Genomic DNA, 24,713 nt, shown 5'->3' with positions numbered 1-24,713 from the left:
TATATATATATATATATATATATATATAATGGAATATTATTCAGCCTTTAAAAGGAAGGAAATTCTGACCCATGCTACAACATGGATACACCCTGAAGATATTATGCTAAGTGAAATGAGCCAGTCACGAAAAGACACATACTGTATGATTCCACTTATATTAGGTCCCTAGAGTAGTCAAATTCACAGAGACAGAAAGTAGAATGGTGATTGCCAGGCACTGGGGGGAATGGGGATTGGAGAATCATTATTTAATGGGTATGGAGTTTCAGTTTGGGAAACGAAAAAAGTTCTGGAGGTGGACGGTGGTGCTGGTTGTATAATGTGAATGTACATACAGTTCAGCCACTGAACTGTATACTTTTTTTAAATTTAAATTCAATTAATTAACATACAGCTGAACTGTACATTTAAAGATGGTTAAAGTGGTAAACCTTATGTTATATATATTTTACCGCAATAAAAGATGGAAAAAAAAAGAATGAAGTACTGATACCCGCTACAACATGGATGAACCCAGAAAACATTATGCTCAGTGAAAGAGGCCAGACACAAAAGGTCACATATCGTAGGATTCCATTTATATGAAATATCCAGAATAGGCAAATTCATAGAGACTGAAAGCAGGCAAGTGGTTGCCAGGGGCTGGGCAGAAGGGTCTAGGGAATAACAGTTTAATGGATCTGGGGTTTCCTTTGGGGTGATGAAAATATGTTGGAACTAGATAGAGGTAATGATTGCACAACATTGTAAATGTACTTAATGCCACTCTTTAAAGTGGTTAAAATGGTAAATTGTATGTTATATGTATTTTGCCACAATTTTTATTTTATTTTTTAATTTTTATTTTTATATTCTTAAAAGACTTTACTTATTTGCCAGAGTGAGAGAGAGGGAGAGAGAGAGAGAGAGCACAAGCAGGGGGAGCAGTAGGCAGAGGGAGAAGCAGGTTCCCCGCTGGGCAAGGAGCAGGCCTCTGGGATCATGACCTGAGCCGAAGGCAGATGCTTAACCAACTGATCCACCCAGGCATCCCTATTTTTCTTTTTTTAAGGTTTTATTTATTTATTAGAGAGAGAGAGCATGTGCACGCATGTGCGCATGGGTGGGGGAGGGTAGAGGGAGAGGGACTCTCAATCACAGGATCCAGGACCCTGAGATCATGACCAGCTGAAGGCAGATGCTTAACCAACTGAGCTACCCAGGTGGCCCTTGCCACAATTTTTTTTAAAACACTGAGCTTATTACATTTGTTTAGTGTACCCTCTCTTGCTGTGTCTTCATCTCAGGTAACAGTATCATCATCTACCCAGTCTCCCAAGCAAGAAAGCTCTGAGTCAGCCTTGACTCCACCCTCCCCCTCACTCCCCACATTCCATCCATCATCAAAGCTGGAATCCCTCCCATCCTCTCCATTCCTACTGCCTTTGATGACTTCAGGATCTCATTCTCTCTCATTGGGACCACAGCAGCTGCCTCCTCACCCTTCTCCCTGCCTCCAGTTTCTCCTCCCTTCAATCCATCACCCACGTTGCCTACTGGGTTAGCTTCCTAAAAGAGCAATCTCAAGATTCCGCTGCTCTGCTAAAGACCTCTGCTGACTCCAGGAGTAAGTTCCAATTCCTGGTGCATGTAAGATCTTTCGCTACTTAGCCTCAACCCTCCCTTCCAGCATCACCTTCCATTTCTCACTCCAGGCATTCCAAACCACCATACTTTTACTGGTACCGTTCTCTCTTCGTGGAACACACTTACTTCTACCTTGTACACGCTTTCTTCAAGACCAACCTTTAAGGGCACAGCCTCTGTAATGTTTTTCCTCACTCTCAGAATGGAGTCTCCACCCTCATAATGCCTCCGCAACACTCTAACATTACGGTACCCAACACCGTGCATTTCAGCTTTCTTGTAGAAAGTCTGTCTCCTTTGGATTGCAAATTCCTGAAAGTAAAGTCTGTTTCCTCCTCATCTCTATAACCTCAACACTCACCTGATGGCTGCCACGTGGTTGTCTCAAAATGTAGGGGAGTTCTCTGTTCCATTCTCCTCAGTAACTGTTCCAAATCTCTCCCACTCTCCTCAAATCCTTTACCCAACCTCTGAAACTTCCATCTGAGCTGTCAGCAGATGACCTCACCAGAAAGAGGCCATCAGCCACGAAATCCTTGAACTTCCTGTCCTTGCCACATACCCCCATGTCCCACATACACACTTCCCTGCATACTCATCCAAACTTCCCTCCCTGCCTCTGTTCACAGAGGAACATGCATGTGTCCCTCCTCCCGCCCAAGGCCAATCCCCTCACTGTGCTCTAGATCTCCTCTCAATTCCTCAGTGCTTCCTCAATCATCCTTCTCTGCTTTTCCACCTGTATTCATTCAACAAAAATTTACAGAGCAACTCTTTGTGCCTGGATGCTAGGATTATAGTGGGGAACAAATTAGATAATGCTCCAGACCTCATAAAGCTTCCACTGAAGTGAGCAAGATACAAAATTAACAAGTAATTTTGAAATGGATGTGAAGGAAATGAATACGAAGACACAGGGAATAAGAGGTCATTTTATTTTTTTTATTTTTATTTTTTTTTAAAGATTTTATTTATTTATTTGACAGAGATAGAGACAGCCAGCGAGAGAGGGAACACAAGCAGGGGGAGTGGGAGAGGAAGAAGCAGGCTCACAGCAGAGGACCCTGATGTGGGGCTCGATCCCATAACGCCAGGATCACGCCCTGAGCCGAAGGCAGAAGCTTAACCGCTGTGCCACCCAGGCGCCCCAAGAGGTCATTTTAAATAAGGAGGTCAGAGAGGTATTTTGTTTTGAGGTGTGTGTGTGTGTGTGTGTGTGTGTGTGACATTTGAGCTGATGCCTGAAGTTTTCTGTGTGAAAGACTGGGAGATGAGCATTCCGGGTAGAAGGAATAGCAGTGCAAAGATCCAGAGAAGAAAGGACTGGCTTGTAGGGAGCTGGGGTGACCACTATATGAATGAGGGAGGATGGTGTGAAAAGAGGTTGGAGAGCTACTCCAGGGCTGGGGCCTTGTAAACCATTGTAAAGAAACTGGAGGGGCGCCTGGGTAGCGCAGTCGTTAAGCGTCTGCCTTTGGCTCAGGGCGTGATCCCGGCGTTCTGGGATCGAGTCCCACATCGGGCTCCTCTGCTGGGAGCCTGCTTCTTCCTCTCCCACTCCCCTGCTGTGTTCCCTCTCTCGCTGGCTGTCTCTCTGTCACATAAATAAATAAATAAAAAATCTTAAAAAAAAAAAAAGAAACTGGAGTTTATTATAAAGAGGAATGGGAAGCCAATGCAGATTTTTAAGGAGGATAATGATATGATAATATATGCATTTTTAAGTGATCACTCTGGCTATTAGAAGGAAAACAGACCGAAAGGAGGCAATAGTGGGAAAGAGGAAATTAGGAACAATTCCCAACGTGCAAGGAAGATATGATGGGCTAGTACCAAGGTTATCACATGGGATTGAAGAAAAGTGGTTGAACTGAAGACAACAGAGGCAATAGGACTTGGTGATGGAGGGAAAGAGAGAAATCAAAGACTCTTCTCTACTGGTGCCCTCCCTCATTCAAAACACACTCATACGCATGGTTTTAACTATCCTCTGATGACTAATTCTAATGGATCCAAAATCCCAAGAGCAAACCTTTTGGCTAGGATATCTAACATTGACCTGTCACCTCCAACTCAGCATATCTAAAAGGACTCATAATGAGCCCATGTTCTATCTGCAACTGCTCCCCTCCACCTCCACTATCCCCTATCTTGGTTGCCACCACAACCCGTACTCTCACCAAGCCCAAAACCTCGGAATCATCCTTGCCTCTTCCTGACTCCTGAACCCTTGTATCTAATCAGTCTGAAACTTCACTGCCCTACAGATAGTCCTCAAATCCACTCCTCCCTCTGCCTTTCCATTGCCACTGCCTTTGTGCAGGCCCTCAACACCTCTTTTGCCTGGACTATTGAAACCATTTCCAGACTTGTTCCCGGAATTCCTTCTCTCAGATGCAGAATGATCATTCTGAAATACCAGTCTGATCATCTCCCACTGCTTTCATAGTAAAGTTCAAGCTTCTTGGTTTGTCCCATAAGGCCCTTGGCAGTCATAGTCCTGCTGACCTCTGCGGTGCCGTCCTCTACTGCTCTAACCCCCTTGGACTGTAAACCCCAATGAGAACTGAACATTTACGGTTCCCCAGACATAAGTTGCTAATTCAAATATTTATGCCTGTGCTCAAGCTGTTTCTTTCATGTGGATCACTCCTCACCCTCATCTGCCTGAAAAACCTGTACGTATCATTTACATGTTGATTTATATTTCTGGTCTAGACCTCTTTCTCTCAAACTCCACATTCATATATTTCACTGCCTACTTGACATCTCCACTTTCAGGTCTAATAGGTCTCAGAAACTTAACATATCCCCAACTGAATACTCGGTCTTTCCCCCTGAAACTTGCCTTGCCTTCAGCCTTCTGATCTCAGTTGAAGGTAACTCCATTTTTTTTTTTCAGTAGCCCAGGCCAAAACCATTAGGGTCATTTTTAACTCCTTTCTTCCTCTCTCTTGCCACTTCCAGTTCTATGGCTCCACCCTAAACACATATCCAGAATCCAACCACTTCTTACCATGTCCACTACTACCATGTTGGTCCAAGCTCCCATCACCTCACATCTGACTTACCAGACTCTCTGCTTCTACGTTTGTCCCCAACCACAGACTAAATGCAACATCCAGAATTTTTTTTTTTTTAAGTAGGCTCCATGCCCAGCATGGAGCCAAATGCAGAGATTGAACTCACGACCCTGAGATCAAGACCTGAGCTGAGATCAAGATTTGGATGCTTAACCAACTCAGCCACCCAGGTGGCCCCGATCCAGAACAATCTTTATTTATTTATTTATTTATTTATTTATTTATTTATTTATTTATTTTTAAGATTTTATTTATTTATTTGACAGAGATAGAGACAGCCAGCGAGAGAGGGAACACAAGCAGGGGGAGTGGGAGAGGAAGAAGCAGGCTCATAGCAGAGGAGCCTGATGTGGGGCTCGATCCCATAACGCCGGGATCACGCCCTGAGCTGAAGGCAGACGCTCAACCGCTGTGCCACCCAGGCGCCCCCAGAACAATCTTTAAAAAAAATTTTTTAAAGGAAGATCATGTTACTTCTCTGCTTAAAACCATGCAATGACTTCTCATTTTACCTAGGGGAAAAACCAAAGCAGTCTCAGTGGCCTAAAAGACCCGTATCATCTCTGACCCCCTCTCCTACCGTCCTTCCCCTGCCTCCTTGCTGCTCTTCAAATATGTCAGGCCCACACTTACCTGAGAGTCTTTGTGCTGGCTGCTGTCACTACCTGGAAAGCTTTTTCTTAGATATTTCCTAACTAACTCGCTTTTGCCAAGTCTTTGTTCAAAAAGCACCTCCTTGACAAGGTCTTCCTGACCACCTTACTTAAAATTACTATTCACATCCCCCTCTACCAGAGACACTTCTTATCCCTGTTATGATATTTTGCTTTTTGTTTTTCCAGAGTACCTATCACCTTGCAACGTACTATATAATTTACTTATTTATTATGGCTATTCGTTATTGACTCACTAGGACATAAGCTTCATGAAGACAAGAATCTTTGTTTTGTAACTAATATATCCTAAGAACCCAGAACAGCGTCTGGCACATAGCAAGCACTTAACACGTTTGTTAAATAAACGAATTCTTCATAACTTATCTCTGATATTGGGTTCTTCACCAAGTTTTCCCTAGCTGTGAACAAACCCCACTCTCCCTCAAACAGATGAAATGAACACCTCCCTTTGTTGTGCTACCTTTGTACCTTGTACTGTTGTTGCATTTTCCAGATAATATTGTAGTTTGCATGTCTAGATTATGAGGGCAAGGTTTAGGACCTGTCCTATTAATTTCCACATTCTTGTGCTCAGCTCAGGACCTGACAATAATATACATGTATTATTTTGATGAATAAACTAATAAAGCCACACCAAGATTAAATGTCTGGAAATACCCTGTTGTGAGGGTATGGGAAAACAGGCCCACCCTCAGTGTTAGTGGGAGTCTAAATTGATTTAAACTCCCTGAAAGACAGAGTGAAATTATCAATCAAGGGGAACATAACCTTTGACCCAGAAATTCTACCTTTAGGAATTTATCTGATAAACTTATTCATGTATTTCAAGATGTATTACAAAGATACTCATTGCAGCATTGTTTATAATATCAAAACAAAGAAAACCAATGGAATGGTCCCATCAGTAGGGCTGTAATAGAATACGGCGCATCTGCTGAATACGATGAGACATAGCTACATGTACAGACCTGAAATAGGTTCCCCTGTGGAAACAGTATAATGTAGGAAAACATATAGTATGTTAATATGTGTGTTTCACAAAAAGGAGGAGACTAGATACACACATGCTTATATATGCATAGTGTTTTGGAAAGATAAAGGAGAAACTCTGAACAGGGGCTGCCTCTAGACAGGAGAATCAGAGGTCAGGGTGGGGGAAGGGAAACCTGTTTTATACTGCATACTCTGTTATTGTTTGGATTTTTTACCGTGTGTATTGGCTTTTCGTAATACTTGAAATTTTTCTAAATAATGAAAAAAAAAAGCCTCAAAGGTGCATTTTGGGCAAGGATGGAGAAGAGAGGCAGCCCTCCATTATGCTTCAGGTGATTGATTGATTGATTGATTGACTGAAAAATGACAGATCTTTTTTAGGAGCCTCTGTCCCAAACTCTCCACCCCTCTCCTTCTCTCTGTCTGTCTCTGTCTCTGTCTTTGTCTTTATCTTATTACCTTCTTTGGTCATCTCTTTCAAAATGAGCAGCTTGGCCAGAGAGACGTCTTGTCAGCAGAATGGTCTGGTGGTAAAGAGGCCAAGACTGGGCCTGGAGATCTGGGCTGGGAACCTGATCTGGCAAGGAGCCACTCCTTGAGCGATGTGGCCATGGTGCAGTGGACTGTGCCCAAAGCATCTTGATTCAGGCTGTTAAGATCCATATAGTACATGAGGGGCAGTCAGAGACTCTCTGTAGTGGCTATATTCAAAATGGGGTTCTGAGTAATCAGTTTCTTGCAGCAAGGCTCAGCCTGACATTATGAGCACAGGAAGACAATCTTGACTGCAAGGGCCAGCACTGGCCAGGGGAATCTGGGATGCAAGGGGTTAGGGCTAACTTTAGCCTTAAGGAAACTGTTTTGACATTCAGGGAAACTGAGGAAGAAACTTAGGTCCTCAGAGCAAAGGGGAAAGGCAGGGGCTGAGTGGGCTTAAGATTCCCGGTGCTCACCTCTGGCAGCCAGAGGAAGCCATAGGTCCCTGGACTTTTTGGAGAATAGAGTGAAAGACATATTGTGTGGGAAATGGCAAGGATACAGAAAGGGAAGCGAGTTAGTGGGGTGCAACTCCAGCCCTTAGCCTAAAGCTTTTTCTATTTCCTCCCATTTTCACAAGCCGAAGTTGTCATAGAATTGGGTCCCTTGTTCTATGCTTCTAGTGTTGGAAGGGTCCTGAAAGATTCTAGCCAATGCCCTGGGTGATGGTAGAATCCTATATTCTAGGCACGATTCATACACTCACAGAACCGGTAAAGCCTTCAGAGACCACGGGACCTGGTATACAAGGCCCTTCTCCTGCTTTCTGCTCAGGAATAGCATGCCTGGAAGAATTTTCCCCACAGCCTTTTTCTGCCTGGCCCCAGTCCCAGCTCCCAGTAAGAAGGCCATACCTGAGACAGCTCGGCTTTCTCCTGCTCCAGAGCCAGCTCAAAGTCAGGAGGCGGCACACTGCTGTGAAGCCCTGAAAGTCCCCCAGATTGCTCCGTAGTCAGACCAGCTTCATTAAAATGAACTTTGTTCCCTGGGGATTTGATCATGGAGGTGTTATTGTGTACTTGATCACAGTTCCTATGGCTACAGGCTCACAGTAGGAAGGAACCGGTATACATCAGCATCTTCCTGTAAAATAGGGATTTGACCTCATTTATAGTCAAACATGCAGCAGGCAACCTTGCAAATGGCACAGCATGAATAGAATTCAGAGAGTTCTGAATGACTTAAGTAGAAAAGAACATTAAATAAAACAGTACATGTGACAGTATGTGTTCAAACCTTGGTTCAGCTTAGGTACTTAATGGCTGTTAACTATTCATAATATTAATCTTTACATCCAGAAGGGGATTAGCCAACTGAAAGGTTGCAAACTGGCAACCCTTGGGCCAAATTCAACCCATACACCTGTACTGTATTTCAGACTGCTTAAACTTGTTTTGAGTTAACTTCAAAAATCAGTATCTTTCAGTAAGAAGAAGAAAAAGCCAATTGCCAGTTTCCAGTGACAATGCCCTCCTGTCAAAGGCAACCAAGAATACACCTATAATTGAACAAAGTTGGGTTTATTAACTCATTCAACGAGGGAGACCACACAATATGGGAAACTGTAGGCCATCTCAGTAAGTGTATGTTAGACATGACTTCTTATAGGACTTGAGCTTCTGTTAGGTTTCTGGGGAAGACTCAAGGAAAGGGACTTTGCTGTGGTTTGAATGCTGTGAGGAAGTAGGGATAGTTCTGTGATTGTATATCTTTTAAATTTTTATTTTATTTATTTATTTTTATTTAAGAGACAGAGAGAGAGAGTGCGAGCGAGCACAAGCAGGGGGAGCAGCAGGCAGAGGGAGAGGGAGAAGCAGGCTCCTTGCTAAGCAGGGAGCCCGATGCAGGACTCAATCCCAGGACCCTGAGATCATGACCTGAGACAAAGGTAGATGCTTAACCAACTGAGCCACCCAAGTGCCCCTGGATATATTTAAAATTTTTTATCTAAAAGGTGGGAAGAAAGGAGCAAAACTAAAGCTATAATTGATAAAGGAGCATAATTATCATATTAGCCAGAATGGAGATATTTGGTCATTTCTGTTTGGATAATGGTCTCGTTTTTTGTCTTGATCCATCACAGTGGTGGCCTTGTCTTGCTGTGTTGGTGTTTTGTGAAACTGTTTATGTTCATCAAGAGAAAACCACAGTCTAGTTGTCATGTCGTACCTGCTCCTAACAACACCAAAGCCCAGATGACAGTGCCAGGCCAGCTCCAGGCTGTCAGACGATGCTCACTCTTTCTCGGTCTCCCTCTTAGCCCAGGGCAGATGGAGTCAGCCTCGGGACTTTAGTTACTACCCAGCTCTTCACCATTGCCAAGACTTTGTTCATTAGGAGACTGTGGAGAGAACATCCATAGTTAGACGTATGTCGGTCTCACCTTTTCCTTTTGTTACAACGTGAGTTGTTGAGTCCTCTGACATGATGATGGTTGCACAGTAGCATTTAAGACTCTGAAGGTGGTACATCAGCCAACTACATTCCAGGAAATTACCAGAAACAAACTGGTTATTAGTTCTTGTAATAGGCCCTGAAGACAGGGGCCCAGGTTATCAAATCCAGGCAATGAAAACATGCCCCAAAGTCTAGCTTGTCTTTTTTAGAAATTCGAGTGACTTTTTTTAGCATTGTCACAGACTTTTCTACTTGACCTGTATTTATGCAGGTGCAGCAAGAGGTGTTTGCTAAAGCATAACTTTTCCCTTGGTTAATACATTTAAATTTAAATTGGTTGTTGGCTCCCGAGTAGATGTTGTGTCATTTATGAGGTCTGCTGAGGTTAGAGACAAATTTTGGATCATCTTTTCCAGTAGTATTATCCCTCTCTGGGAAGTGAAGCTCATATTTGTATGCATGATAAGGGAGTAGGTTATCCCTCCTGGGAGTTTTCCTGAGTAGCTTGTTCTTGTCTTATTTCAGAGATTTCTAGTTATCATTGTCAGAAAAACATGATCCACTGGAGAGGTGGTAGTTGAAAATATCTGAGAGGCTCTAACAGTCACCCTGAATATACAGGATAAGTTAATGTGCAGCAGCAGGTAAAAGCTTGATATCTGAGTAAGAAGTAGGACCCCAGTGAGGCATAGGTTGAATTGAGGGATAAATATCATTTATCACAATAAGCGTATACAATTTTTGGACTCTTGAGGTGGACAGATTCCTTGAGCGGAGTTACACAATTACTATAAGTAGGTTAGAGTGTCTGTAGCAAGAATAGAGCTGACATTAGTTCCCATTCCTGATAACCTAGGCTTAACTGGTACAGATATAATGCCCTCAACAAAAGCATTTTGTTCAGTTCCAATTTTTATAGGACCAAACTTTGGAATTCATTATGTGAGGAAAACTTAAGATCAGAAAGGACTTGTGGAAGGCAATGTACCTTCTGAAATATTTGAAGCTATTACATTTTTTTGTCAGCAGGATTAGGTGGGGAGGCAACAGATCCAGCAATGAGTTAAATTCAGAGCAACACAAATAACAAGTGTTGGTGAGGATGTGGAAAAAATGGAACCCTCATGCACTGTCGGTGGGAATGTGAATTGGTACAAGCACTGTGGAAAACAGTATGGAGGTACCTCAAAAAATTAAAAATAGAAATACCATACAATCCAGTAATTCCACTGCTGGACCCTTACCTAAAGAAAATGAAAACACTAACTCGAAAATATATATGTACCCCTATGTTTATTGCAGCATTACAATAGCCAGGATATGGAAGTAATCTGAATCTCCACAAATAGATGAATGGATAAAAAAGATCTGATATACATAAACAATGGAATATTACTCAGCCATATAAAAGGATAAGATCCTGTCATTTGCAACAACATAGATGAACCTAGAGGGCGTTATGCTAAGTGAAACAGACAGAGAAAGACAAATACCATATGATTTCACTCATATGTAGAATCTAAAAAAAGAAATGAACAAACAAACAAACAAAACAGAAACATAAATACAGAGAACAAACTGGTGGTTGCCAGATGGGAGAGGGGTGGGAGGGATGGGCAAAATAGGTGAAGGAAATAAAGAGGTACAAACTTCCAGTTATTAAATAAATAAGTCATGCAGCTGAAAAGTACAACATAGGGAATATAGTCAATAATAATGCAGTCAATAATCCTATAATATTGTTGGATGGTGACTACACCATATTACTGTGGTGAACATTGAGTAATGTATAGAATTGTCCAATCACTACATTGTACACCTGCAACTAACATATTAACATTATATGTCAGCTATACTTTAAAAATAGAAAAATAAAAATAAATTTAAAAAGGTATATTCTAGGGGCGCCTGAGTGGCACAGCGGTTAGGCGTCTGCCTTCGGCTCAGGGCGTGATCCCGGCGTTATGGGATCGAGCCCCACATCAGGCTTCCTCTGCTGTGAGCCTGCTTCTTCCTCTCCCACTCCCCCTGCTTGTGTTCCCTCTCTCGCTGGCTGTCTCTATCTCTGTCAAATAAATAAATAAAATCTTAAAAAAAAAAAAAGGTATATTCTAGGGGCAGCTGGGTGGCTCAGTCCATTAGGTGAGGGTTCTTGATTTTGGCTCAGGTCATGATCTCAGGGTCCTGGGATTGAACCCCTCATTGGGCTCCATGCTCAGCAGAGAATCTGCTTGAGGATTCTCTATCCCTCTCCTTCTGCCCTTCGCCCAACTCTTTCTCTCTCTCTCTAAAATAAATAAATAAATCTTTTAAAAAATAAAAATAAAATAAAATGGTATACTGCAATTTACTTAGATTAGTGATAGATAATAATATGTGATTTTAGCACTTTTATAATATGCACATTGTGTAAAATAATTAAACACTGCCTACCTATCTTTAAAAAAAAAACTCAGAGCAGTAGCTCAGTTCTGAGAAATATGCAGCAGCATCATTTTTTTTAAGATTTTATTTATTTATTTGACAGACAGAGCAAGCGAGAGAGCACAAGCAGGGGGAGCAGCAGAAGGAGAGGGAGAAGCAGACTCCCTGTTGAGCAGGGAGCCCGATGCGGGGCTCAATCCCAGGACCCTGGGATCAGGACCTGAGCTGAAGGCAGACGCTTAACTGACTGAGCCACCCAGGTACCCCGATAGAGAAGATCATATCAAGAAAACTTCAGTCAGGGCGCCTGGGTGGCTCAATCAGTTAAATGTCTGCCTTCGGCTCAGGTCATGATCCCAGTGTCCTGGGATTGAGCCCCACATCAGGCTCCTTGCTCAGCGGGGAGCCTGCTTCTCCCTCTGCCTACAGCTCTCCCTGCTTGTGCTCTCTCTCCCTCTCTGTCAAATAAATAAAATCTTAAAAAAAAAAAAAGAAAGAAAACTTCAGTCAGTTAAAGAGGGGGTGTTAAAGACAATAATAGGTAAGATTTCCAAGAGAATAAAGGGTATGGAAAAGGATACTGAAGAACTAAAAAAATCAATCTTGTTCTGTTGTCTTTTACAGAAGCTGTTCAATTAGCATCTTGTTCCATCATCTGGGACAGACGCTGCCCACAGTCAGCAACTTCTAAGAGAATTGCTAAGAATCCTCAGTGTGAGGTCCCCTAATGGACTAGATGCCTAGTACTCAGGAGAAAATAATATATGTCTTCTTATTTGGGGAATATAAATCCAGGGATCAACAACTTGGAGTTTATTGTTGTGTCCGTTATCTCTTAAAAGTCCTTTTTGTAGAGGCTCATGGGCACTTTTTTTCTTTTCCAGAAGACTAAATCCCCAGGTATCAGAACCTGCAGAGCTGCTTAGGTGGGTGTTTTGGTAATACAGCATGTTCTTATTGGTGCTAAGTCTAGAGGTATTATACGAGTCCCTGCAGAAATTAGTCATGTAAGTTTACAGTGGGAGCAATCTAGGATTGAAGTAATTCCCAGATGCATGGGGCAATTAACTCAGAAGGAAATAACCTGTGGATCCTGGAGGGAATTGATCTTGTTGTACTACGGGCAGTGGCAAAACTTGGGGTTTCTGAGAGTTTTGATAATTATGAGTTTTCAAATTTCTTTAGTTCTCTTATTTTTGCTAAAGATGGTGGATGATATAAACAGTTTATTTTTCCAAGTAAATTAAGAAAATAAGGGGAAATATGTGTTTTTCTGTTACCAGAGAGATAAACTGAAACACCCTCCTTGGGAATTTTAAAGTCAAGTCATTTTTTTCCTCCACCAGTATGTACATAGCTCTCCAGCAAGAGAAAGCCTCAATCTATCCTGAGAATAAATAAAAATAACCAGAACATTTTCATAGTTCATTTGGAGTTGTTCACAGGGCCTGGAGGCTTTGGTTCCTGTTCATGTCCTACCCTTGTAGTACTGTGGGGAGTACGCCATTGGCGATTAGGGTATGCATTGGAAACATCCTCTGCATTACCCTGACAGTCACCCCCACCCATGCTGGTTCAATGTTGTCGATTTATCTCTGTTGTGTCGGCAATATCAAGAAGCATTCTGGCTAAGCTCCACTTTGACTATGCTTACCTCTTAAATAACAACAAAATATCTAAAAGTTCTTAATATGCTGTCCATTTTAGAGGGAGATGTCAGGAAATCTCTGTTTCTTTTTAAAAATTTAATCACTTTTTATTTGGAAATAATAATAGAATCACAAGTAATTCCAGTAATTCCACTGCTGGGCATTTATCCAAAGAAATGATAACAATCCCCATGGTAACATCTTACATCACTGCAGTACGGGGTCATAATCAGGAAAGTGCTACTGGTACAATCCACAAATAACTCTGATTTCACTAGTTTTATGTGCCTTCATTTGTGTTTGTACACATATTGAGTTTTATCACATGTGGATTTATGGCACCACAACCACCAAGATAGAGAACTGTTGCTTCACCACAAAGATCCCTCATATTATCCGTTTATAGTCACATGCATCCCCTCTACCTCCCCGACCCCTATCCTAACCTTTGGCAACCACTAATCTGTTCTCCATCTCAATGATTTTGTCATTTCAGAATGTTATATAAAGGGAATCATACAGTATGGAACATATTGTGATTGGCTTTTTTCATTCAGTAAAACTCCCCTGAGGTCTAAATTGTTGAATGTTTCAATAGTTTATTCCTTTTATTGCTGAGATGTGTGATAACCAGTGGCTGGGAAGCCTAACAAGAGATGGTAAGGCAAGCCAAAAATTAACAATAGCAGAAAGCTAGGATGGAGGAACAAAGTGTTAGCGTTACCAGATCCCAGGGCCAGGGTCACCAGATCCAGAAGCTGGAATCACGCCCAGCCTCTCCTGTGGCAGCTGGACCCATGAGAAAGCGACAGCCATCACAGGGGAAGCTGCCTGACATGGGGCTGGGAGTGAGGGTGGATGAGGGGGCTGGGAAAGAAATACCCTGGCTTCTCCCTTCCTTCTTCTGCTTTCCATTCTCCCTCCATTGCTTTTCATTGCTTGAATTGAAAGCCAGCTGACACGGCTGCCTGAGAGGTGCAGCCATCACCCAACCAAAAAAACCGAGCACATCAGGGACTATAAGGAGTGGATCTGAGGGCAAACAGGCCCAGAACCTGCCCAATAGCACATGTGAGTGTTCAATTTTATGTAATAATGCCACACTGATTTTTTTTCTTTATAAATATTTGGGTGTTCTTTTTTTTTTTTTTTTTTTTTTTTTTTTTTTTTTTTGTCTTTCATCAGCTTGCAGGAAGAGGAAGAACAGGCTCCCAGCGGAGGAGCCCGATGTGGGACTCGATCCCGGAACGCTGGGATCACGCCCTGAGCCAAAGGCAGACGCTTAACGACTGTGCTACCCAGGTGCCCCAACCACACTGATTTTCTAAGTTAGAATTTCTATTACTGATGCACCTTGAAGTGATGAATTAATCTGAAAGTATAAACCAATAACAGTATAAATATTTGGGTGTTCTTTTTTTTTTTTTTTTTTTTTTTTTTTTTTTTTTTTTGTCTTTCATCAGCTTGCAGGATGGGTGAAGGTAATTAATTTACCATCTGAACTGATTCAATATCTGGGACAAGCTTATAAGGATAAATCCAAGATTGTGATAACATAGGCTGCTTGGAATTTTTTGATTTTTTCTTTCTTTTTTAAATTATTAATTGTGGCAAAATACACATATGATAAATCTTATCTTATGGCTTAACATCTTAGCCATTTTGAGTGTAGAGTGCACATTTAAGGTATCGTTCAGTAGTGTTAAGTGCATTCACTTTGTGCAACCATCACAACCATCTATCTCCAGAACTTTTTTCATCTTGCAAAACTGAAACTCTGTCATTAAATAATGACTCCTCATTCCCCTCTCTCCCCAGTCCCTGGCAACCACCATTCTATTTTCTGTCTCTATGAATTTGACTACTCTAGAACCTCATAACAGTGGAATTGTACAGTGTTTGTCTTTTTGTGACTGGCTTATTTCACTTAGCATCAGGTCCTCAAGGTTGGTGCGTTGCTTCTACTTTTTGGCTCTTGTGACTATGCTGCTATAAACACGGGTGTGCAAATATCTCTTTGAGACTCTGCTCTCAATTCTTTTGGGTATATGTCCGAAGTGGAATTGCTGGTTCATATGGTAAATCTATTTTTAACTTTTTGAAGAGCCGCCATACTATTTTTCATATGACTCCACAAATTTATATTCCTATCAGCAGTGCACAAGGGTTCTAATTTCGCCATTTCTTTGCCAATACTTACTATCCACCCCCCTTTTATAGTAGCCATCCTAATAGATACGAAGTGGTAACTAATTGTGGTTTTGATTTGCATTCCCCTAATGATTAGTAATGTTGAGCATCTTTTCATGTGTATACCTTCTTTGGAGAAATACCTATTTAAGTACTTTTTTTAAAATATTTTTTTAAAAATTTATTTGAGAGAGAAAGAGAGCGCGTGCATGCTCACAAGCAGGGGGAGGGGCAGAAGGAGAAGCAGACTCTGCACTAAGCAGAAAGCCCTACATGGGGTTGGATCCCAGGACCCTGAGATCATGACCTGAGCTGAAGGCAGCCCCTTAACCAACCTAGATGCCCCTATTTAAGTGCTCTGCCCACTTTTTAATCAGGTTAATTTTTGGTTGTTGCTGTTGTTGAGTGTAGGAGTTCTTTATGTATTCCAGATATTAACTCTTTAGCAGATACTGGATTGGCAAATACTTCCTCCTATTCCACTAGTTGTCTCTTCACTCTGTTGATTGTGGCCTTTGATGCACAGAAATTTTTAATTTTATGTAGTCCAGTTTATTTTTTTCCTGTGGTTTTGGTATCATAGTTAAGAAATCATTGCCAAATCCAACGTCATGAAGCTTCTTCCCCTATGTTTTCTTCTAAGAGTATAATTTCAGGTCTTATGTTTAGTTCTTCCATGCATTTTGAATGAACTTTTGTATATGGTGTAAGGTAAAGGTTTAACTCCGTTCTTTCGCATGTGCATATCCAGTTTTCCCAACATCATTGTTGAAAAGACTAGCCTTCCCCCATTAAATGATGTTGGTATCCTTGTTGAAAATCATTTGCCCATATGTTTGAGAGTTTATTTCTCTATTCTATTCCATGGTCTTTATGTCTACCCTATGCCAGTTGCCACAGTTTTTTTTTTTTTTTTTAAGATTTTTTATTTATTTATTTGACAGAGATAGAGACAGCCAGCGAGAGAGGGAACACAAGCAGGGGGAGTGGGAGAGGAAGAAGCAGGCTCATAGCGGAGGAGCCTGATGTGGGTCGATCCCATAACGCTGGGATCACGCCCTGAGCCGAAGGCAGACGCTTAACCGCTGTGCCACCCAGGCGCCCCTGTGCCACCCAGGCGCCCCCACAGTTTTAATCACTATAGCTTTGTAATACATTTTGAAACCAGAAAGTATGAGCTCTCCAATTTTGTTCTTTTTCAAAATAATTTTGGCTATTCAGGGTCCATTGAGATTCCATATGAATTTAAGGATGGACTGTCCTATTTCTGCAAAAATCACTGCTGGGCTTTAGATGGGTTTGGGTGGTACCAACATCTGAACAATATAAAGTCTTCCAACTCATAAACATGGATTTCAATTTATTTGGGTCTTCCTTAAGACCTTCCTTTCAGCAACGTTTTGTAGTTTTCAGTGTGCAAGCCCTTTGTCTCCCTGGTTAAGCTTATTCCTAAGTATTTCATTATTTTTGATGCTATTGTAAATGGAATTATTTTCTTAATTTCATTTTTATATTGCTCATTGTTAGCATATGGAAACAACTGATTTTCATGTGTCAATTTTGATTCCTACAACTTTGTTAAATTCCTTTATTAGCTCTAATGGGTTTTTTTGTGGAATCTTTAGGGCTTTCTACATATAAGATCATGTCATCTTTGAACAAAGATAATTTTACCAGGGCACCTGGGTGATACAGTTGGTTAAGTGTCTGACTGTTGATTTCGACTCAGGTCATGATCTCAAGGTGGTGAAACTGAGCCCCACGTCAAACTCCACACTCAGTGAGCGGTCAGCTTGAGATTCTCTCCCTCTCCTTGTGCCCCTCCCCCTTCTAGCTAGCTTTCTTTAAAATAAATAAATCTTTTTTAAAAAGATAATTTTACTTCTTCCTTTCCAATTTGGATGGCTTTTTTTTTCCTCCAAATTTGGATGACTCTTAATTTTTCTCTTGCCTAACTGCTCTGGCTAGGACTTCCAGTACTATGTTAAAGAAGTGGCAATAGCAGGCATTCTCATCATTTTCCTGATGTTAGAGGAAAAACTTTCAGTCTTTCATCGTTAAGTACAACGATATTAGGTAATTGGTATTTTTCTTTCTTAAATAAGATTAGTCAACAAACACCATTAAAATGGGGAGGTACATGGGAATCTATAGAAGGTCCTTCCAGGATTTGCTAGTTCCCTAACAGAGAAGAACAACCATGGGCTTCTCCTTCTTCACGTAAGAAAAGGAGGGTGGCTGGGCTTACAGGGTTGTAGTAATGGACAGTAATGTGTAAAAGGAAAATAATAGTATTTCATAGGCAGATAGGCCACCAGCTAAGAACTGTTGAGTGTTTTCTGTCAGAAGAAGAGTCTTTAAAATAGGGAACCATATAGTTAGCAGAAACCTTAGAACTAAATCAAGGGAAAGTTTCACACATTCTACTATTGTTTCTATAGCTCTTAGACAAAGTAGATATGCCTTGGCTATTGGATCTAATGAAAAACTGACATAAGCAGTAGGTGCCTGATGATCCCCATGTAATTGACCAGTATCCCTAATGCTTGTTCAGACTTTTCATGAACAAAAAGGAAAGATGTTTGTGAATCTAAAATCCTGGAAACAGATCTTTTCATAGATAGCTATCATACCAGTCTTTATGGTTAAAAATGATTATGCCTTTTTTAAACTGAAAAGTATATAATCATTGACAGATATTTATATTAATTTATATTTACTCATGTGTAAATAACAGGAAGAAAGCCTCTCTTTGATTTAGTAATTTAAAAAAAAATGATGAGTGTAGAAGACAAAAGAGCTCTCATAATCATTTTGAATTCATTCAAATTTGGAGAATTCCAGATAAACCTAATTATTCCCATTGTTCCTCATTTTATAAAGTAAAGAAGATCTCTGTGTTACCTAATGGCCATTTTAGAAAATCCAAAGATAGTTTAGGCATAAAAAATAGCCTATTAGTCTAAAGTTGAGGCCTGAATTTAGAAAAGGTAAAATCCAGAATAGTTGTAGAGGAAACAATATATAAGAAACAAATAGCTAAAGAAAAATATTTGTAGGCAATGTAAAAAGACACAGCAATGAGCAACAATGGTTATTAGGAACTTTACTTTTTTCAAAAATAAGGACTCTTCAAAAATGACCAAGAGTATATTTAAAAAGCACCAAAGAGTTAAGAATCCTAAAATTTTTATGGCATCACAAATGACCCTGAGAAGCCAAAGCAATCTTGAGGAAGAGGAACAAAGTGAGAGGTATCACAATTCCAGATTTCAAGCTATACTATAAAGCAATAGTAATCAACAGAGTACGATACTGGCACAAAAATAGACACATAAATCAATGGAACAAAAAAGACCCTAGAAATAAACCCACACTTACATGGTCAATTAATCTACAACAAAGGAGGCAAGAATATACAATAGGGAAAAGACAGTCTCTTCAATTAATGGTGCTGGAGGAACTGGACAGCTACATGCAAACCTGGACCACTTTCTTACATCATACACAAAAATAAACTCAAAATGGATTAAAGACCAATATGTGAGACCTGAAACCACAAAATTTCTTAAAAAAACACAGAGGGAGTAATCTCTTGGACATCAGCCTTAGCAACATTTTTCTAGATATGTCTCTTCAAGCAAGGAAAACAGAAGCAAAAATAACTGCACAGCAGTGGAAGCTATCAACAAAACAAAAAGGCAACCTATTAAAAGAAGGTATTTGTAAATGACATATCCAATAAGGGAGTCATTATCTGAAATATATAAAAAACTTATACAACACCAAAAAAAAACCAATCTGATTTTAAAATGGGCAGAGGATCTGAATAGACATTTTTCCAAAGAAGACATAGAGATGGCCAACAGGCACATGAAAAGATGCTCAACATCACTAATCATCAGGGAAATGCAAATCAAAACCACAAGGAGATATCACACCACACCAGTCAGAATGGCTAGTATCAAAAGCACAAGAAAAAAACAAGTGCTGGCGAGGATGTGGAGAAGAGGGAACGCTAGTGCTCAGTCACTGCAAATGTAAACTGGTGCAGCCACTGTGGAAAACAGTACGGAGGGCCCTCAAAAAATCAAAAATAGAAATATCATATGATCCAGTAATTCCACTACTGGGTATTTATTCAAAGAAAATGAAAATACTAATTCAAAAAGATATATGCACCCCTATGTTTATTGAAGCATTATTTACAATAGCCAAGATAGGGAAACAACCCAAGTATCCACTGGATAAATGGATGAAGAAGATTTGGCAGGTATATACAATGGAATATAAGCCATAAAAAGGAAAGAAATCCTGCCATTTGTGACAACATGGATGGACCTTGAGGGTGTTATGCTAAGTGAAATAAGTTAGAGAAAAAGAAATACCATATGATTTCACTTATATGTGGAATCTAAAAACAAACAAACAAACAAACTCATAGAAACAGAACAGATTGGTAGTTTAAAGAAGCAGGTGGTTGGGGTGGGGGAAATGGGTGAAGGTGGTCAGGAGGTACAAACCTCCAATTATAAGATAAATAAGTTCTGGGATGTAATGTACAACATGGTGACAATTTTAAAAAGAAAAAAAATTAAGGTAAATAATATATGAAAACTATGATAATTTACTTAGTTTTAAATCAATACAAAACGGGCGCCTGGGTGGAACAGTTAGTTAAGCTCTTTTTTTTTTTTTAAGATTTATTTATTCTAGACAGAGCGAGAAGGAGCATGAGCAGGAAGGGCAGAGGGAGAGGGAGAGAAAATCTCAAGCAAAGTGCAGAGCACGACTTGGGCTCAATCCCACAACCCTGAGATCACAACCCAGCTGAAACCAAGAGTTGGAAGTCCAACTGACTGTACCACCCAGGCACCCCTAAGTGTCTGATTCTTGATCTCAGCTCAGGACTTGATCTCAGGGTCATGAGTTCAAGTCCTCCTTTGGGCTACACGCTGAGTATGGAGCCTACTTTAAAAAAATCAACATAAAAAATAAGAAGGCTTAAGTCATGAGAAAACTAACCCTGATCTTATACCAACCAATATATTGTGTTGGTATTACTTTTACATGGCAGATTAAAATTTAAAGACATTGGATTATGCCAATAACTCTTCTTTTATCTTAGAACTAAGGCCTTTTCTTATCTTGCACTATAATAAAGCCCATTACATAAATATACTTTTCAGTGCACACAAAGTAAACATACATTGTGTAACAATTCATTTAGACATGTTTGACTATTTAACTATACCAGATGTTCCTAGAGTGTACACATTCAAAAGAATAATTTTTTGATTAGTTAATCTTTAAAGTTTTCCAAGAGAAGAAAATGAAGAGCAAAAAAAAGTGAGAGGGAGCTACTTCAGACAATTATACAATTATCACTGTAAAAGGCTAATCCATGTTTCTCCTGCAAGGAGAAGGAAAACAGCTTAAATGCAGAAAAACACATTTTGTTTGGTTTTTTTTTAGAGAGAGAAGAGAGCATGCGTGGGGGAGGGGCAGAGGGAGAGGCAGAGAGAGAATCTTAAGCAGGTTCCACACCCAGGGCAGAACCTGATATAGGGCTCAATATCACCCCACTGAGATCATGACCAGGGCGGAAATCAAGAGTCAGATTTAACGCTTAACCGACTGAGCCACCTAGGTACCCCAAAAAATACATTTCGATGTATATGTACACACACAAAGAAAAGTGATGGTCCAGCCATTTAAAAAAATAAGTTAGGAACTTAGGAATTTAATAGAGCTATACAATTAAAAAGTCAGCATTTATTAATCTCCCAAGTATGGAAATGAAATAATCACCTATGTTAAACAAAATAATCTCTCTCCCTTTCTTTTTTCTTTTTAAAAAAGAATTTATTTATTTATTTGTCAGAGAGAAAGTGAGCACGAGCAGGGAGAGGGGCAGAGGTAGAAGCAGGCTCCCCGATGAGCAAAGAGCCTGATGCAAGGCTTGATCCCACTCTGGGATCATGACCTGAGCCCAAGGCAGACGCTTAACTGACTGAGCCACCCAGGCATTCCCCCCTCCCTTTTTTTTTTTCTTAAAGTAGGCTTCACAAGGGACTCCTGGGTGGCTCAGTCAGTTAAACATCTCTCTTTGGTTGAGGTCATGATCCCAGGGTCCTGGGATACAGCCCCATATAAGGCTCCCTGCTCAGTGGGAAGCCCACTTCTTCCTCTCCCTCTGCCCCTCCCCTTGCTCGTTTTCTCTCTCTCTTTCTCATAAATAAATAAAATCTTAAAATAAAACCCAGAAAAATATTGACTGTTTAAAAAAAAAAAAAGTAGGCTCCACACCCAATGTGGGGCTTGAACTCACAAACTTGAGGTCAAGAGTAGCATGCTCTACCAACTGAGCCAGCCAGGCACCCCATAAAATAATCTCTCCTTTTAACAAACAAGACAATCTCCTTATGAGGGTTTCTTCCTTTTGTTTTGTTTTGTTTTGTTTTGTTTTGTTTTGTTTTGTTTTGTTCTGAGTTACCTCTCAAATAAACAATCTTGTTAGGGGCCACTGCAATTCTAACTTGTCCTTAGTGAGATTGTGTCAGAGAGGTAAGGGTACAAGTTAGTGTAATTGCGAGACGGAAGCAGAAATTTGGCCCAGTTTTCGTTGAGACAAGGATCCACAAGGATGGTGCTCTGCAACCTTGTATCTGCAGAACTTGGCCAAAGGCCAATTATCATTGATAGGCACCAGAGACAATGTCCTGATTCTGCGCAGAAGAAATGAAACAGAGCAGTTCCCAGGGACACAAACAAAAATTGAGGAAGAAGTCCCTATAGCAATTTAAAATGGCAATCTGAGGGGCGCCTGGGTGGCTCAGTTGGTTAAGCGTCTGCCTTTGGCTCAGGTCATGATCCCAGGGTCCTGGAATCAAGCCTCAGCAGGGAGTCTGCTTTTAACTTCTTCCTCTCCGCCCCCCCACATGCGCTCTCTCTTGCTATCTCTATAAATAAAATAAATAAAATCATAAAATCATTAATCACTGAATGGATTAATTAATTAAGTCATTACTTAAATGGCAATCTGAGGCAAAGTTTATCCAAAAGACCCTGGTCTGAGGATACCTTTTGAATTCCATAGCCTCTAGGCTGTAGTACAGCCTTATTGGACATTGGGTGATGGAGTCATTTTTCTGGTTTGTTCTGGTAACAAATGACACTCAAGCATGCTAACTAGTTATATGACCTGAGTGGTTGACATCTCCAGCTTCTTAGAGGGACAATCACTACAGGTAGAGCTGTAACAGATTTGTGATGCCCTTAGATATCCAGGGCTGCATACCTGTCCTTTCCCTAGAAATGTTTCCTCTTATAGACCATGGCATTGAAAACACTAGGACAGATCATAGGAGCAGGTATAAAAAGCCAGAAAACAATTTTACCAAGGAAAAATAAAAATCTAATTGGATAACCATAAAACCAAAGGGGACCTTATTGTAAGGAAAACAAAATAATTCCAACACTGAAGAGTCTTAACAAAACATCAGAGCTCACATTTAATGAGAACTTACCTCCCAGCCATGGGCAGGATGGCACCTCAAACAGTTAGAAACACAAAGGGTCTCAGATGTGCACATTATTACTAGAGTTGAGTGTCCCAGTTCAAAGTAGTGAGGGCTTCAGCTGAATCTCTGTGGATTCTCCATTTCTGACAATCCCCTCCAGTCAAAGACCAGCAGCAGCACACCTGTAGTTGAACAAAGGAAATGGCTCATCATGGGGAACCCACCATGGACATCTCAGCAAAAATGTGTTAGGAAGGACTTATATAGGATTTGGGCTTGTGTTAGATGATTTTGAGGAGGGGTTGAGAAGGGATATTTGTTCTAGGTTGGATGTTGTCAGAAGTGGGGATAATTCTTTTTGGTTATCTTAATAATTTTTATCTGGAAAGTAGGAGGAATGGATCAAGGAGTAAAGCTGTTCTTGGTAAAGAAGCAGCAGTTACTCAAACTGTGGGGGTCGAGGTTATGTTTGGTCATTTTTATGGTTTGGACAATGTTCTTGATTTTGTGTTCAGACATGATTATTAAATGGTCTTTCTCTCAATCCATCAGAGAGTGCCTTTGTTTGATGTTGGTGTTCTGTGAACTTGTTGATGCTCAAAAGGATAACACCATAGTCTAGCTGATAGTGCCAGGCCGGCTCCTAGCATTACCAAGGCTTCCAGAGGGAGAGGGTAAACTAGCTCCCAGCAGCCATGGAGTGCTTTTCTCTTTTTTTACTAACTACACTTGAAAAATCAGAATTGGCAACCCCTTTTGGTAAAACATGAGCTCTCTGGGTCACCACGGGCCCCAATACCTTATAATGCCTCACCCCACTCACTGTCCCCTGGCATTGAAATCTGCACCCCCTCACTAAGCAAAATAGCAACCAAGCCTAGAGAAAGGTGACTTGCCGAGGATCACCAATGAACTGGTGGCAGGGTAGAAATTACAACTGTTTAAATTTTCCTTCCACAAACCCCCATGCTAGACATTAAGATCTTTTCTTATATCTCTGAAGTATCAGCCTCTCAAGGGAATGTAGATCCTGTCAGATAAAACACTTCTCAGACACTCTATTGTCAATAACGTGTTATCTTATTCCTTCTTTTTTCCGGGACTGGGTGTCTCGCGATTTTAGCTGGGATTCTCAGACCTTTGCTTGGCCGCTGCAGCCACCCCTGACATTCATTCTGCTCCTCAAAACCACCACGCGTGTTGCTGCCTGGAGCTCTCCTCCTTCACACCTCCAAGTGGCCCGGTCTTCTCAGCTTCAGCTCTGCATCCCCTCCTCAGGGACGCACTCCCCGACGGCCTTACCTACTCACACCCTGCATGCCCTAGCACTACTGTCACCTCCTCTAGAAGGCCACCTGCGTTTAGCCTCTTGTACAAGTCTCCCTTGGTACTTTGTTCGAAGCTCTCCTCAGTCTGTCAAAAGAGCGGGGATGGGAGGCGGGAAACCTTGCCCTTCACGCCCGCGAAACGCTCTGAGGGCAGAAAGCCAACCACTGGGCGGAGACCTCGCTTTCCACAGCAGGCCTGTGGCGGGGCGCGGCGTCCTCCAACCAGGGTCCGGGACTCTAGGGGAGCGCACCTCGCGCCGACCGCCACCCAGCCGCAGGCGGC

At 41.1% G+C, this 24,713-nt stretch overlaps 1 long non-coding RNA gene across 1 annotated transcript; it reads right to left on the bottom strand.

Moving 5' to 3' along the window:
- Positions 1-8,874: 8,874 nt before the first annotated feature.
- LOC117804011 lies at positions 8,875-24,598 on the bottom strand. Its single transcript, XR_004628169.1, has 3 exons — positions 24,241-24,598; positions 23,109-23,284; positions 8,875-9,260 (listed from the first exon to the last, which is right to left on the bottom strand). It is a non-coding gene; the product is annotated as an uncharacterized LOC117804011 (long non-coding RNA).
- Positions 24,599-24,713: the final 115 nt, after the last annotated feature.

Source organism: Ailuropoda melanoleuca, chromosome 10 (assembly GCF_002007445.2).
Source record: "Ailuropoda melanoleuca isolate Jingjing chromosome 10, ASM200744v2, whole genome shotgun sequence".
In the NCBI taxonomy this organism is placed as follows: Eukaryota; Metazoa; Chordata; class Mammalia; order Carnivora; family Ursidae; genus Ailuropoda; species Ailuropoda melanoleuca.
This window is presented reverse-complemented; position numbering and strand designations above follow the sequence as displayed.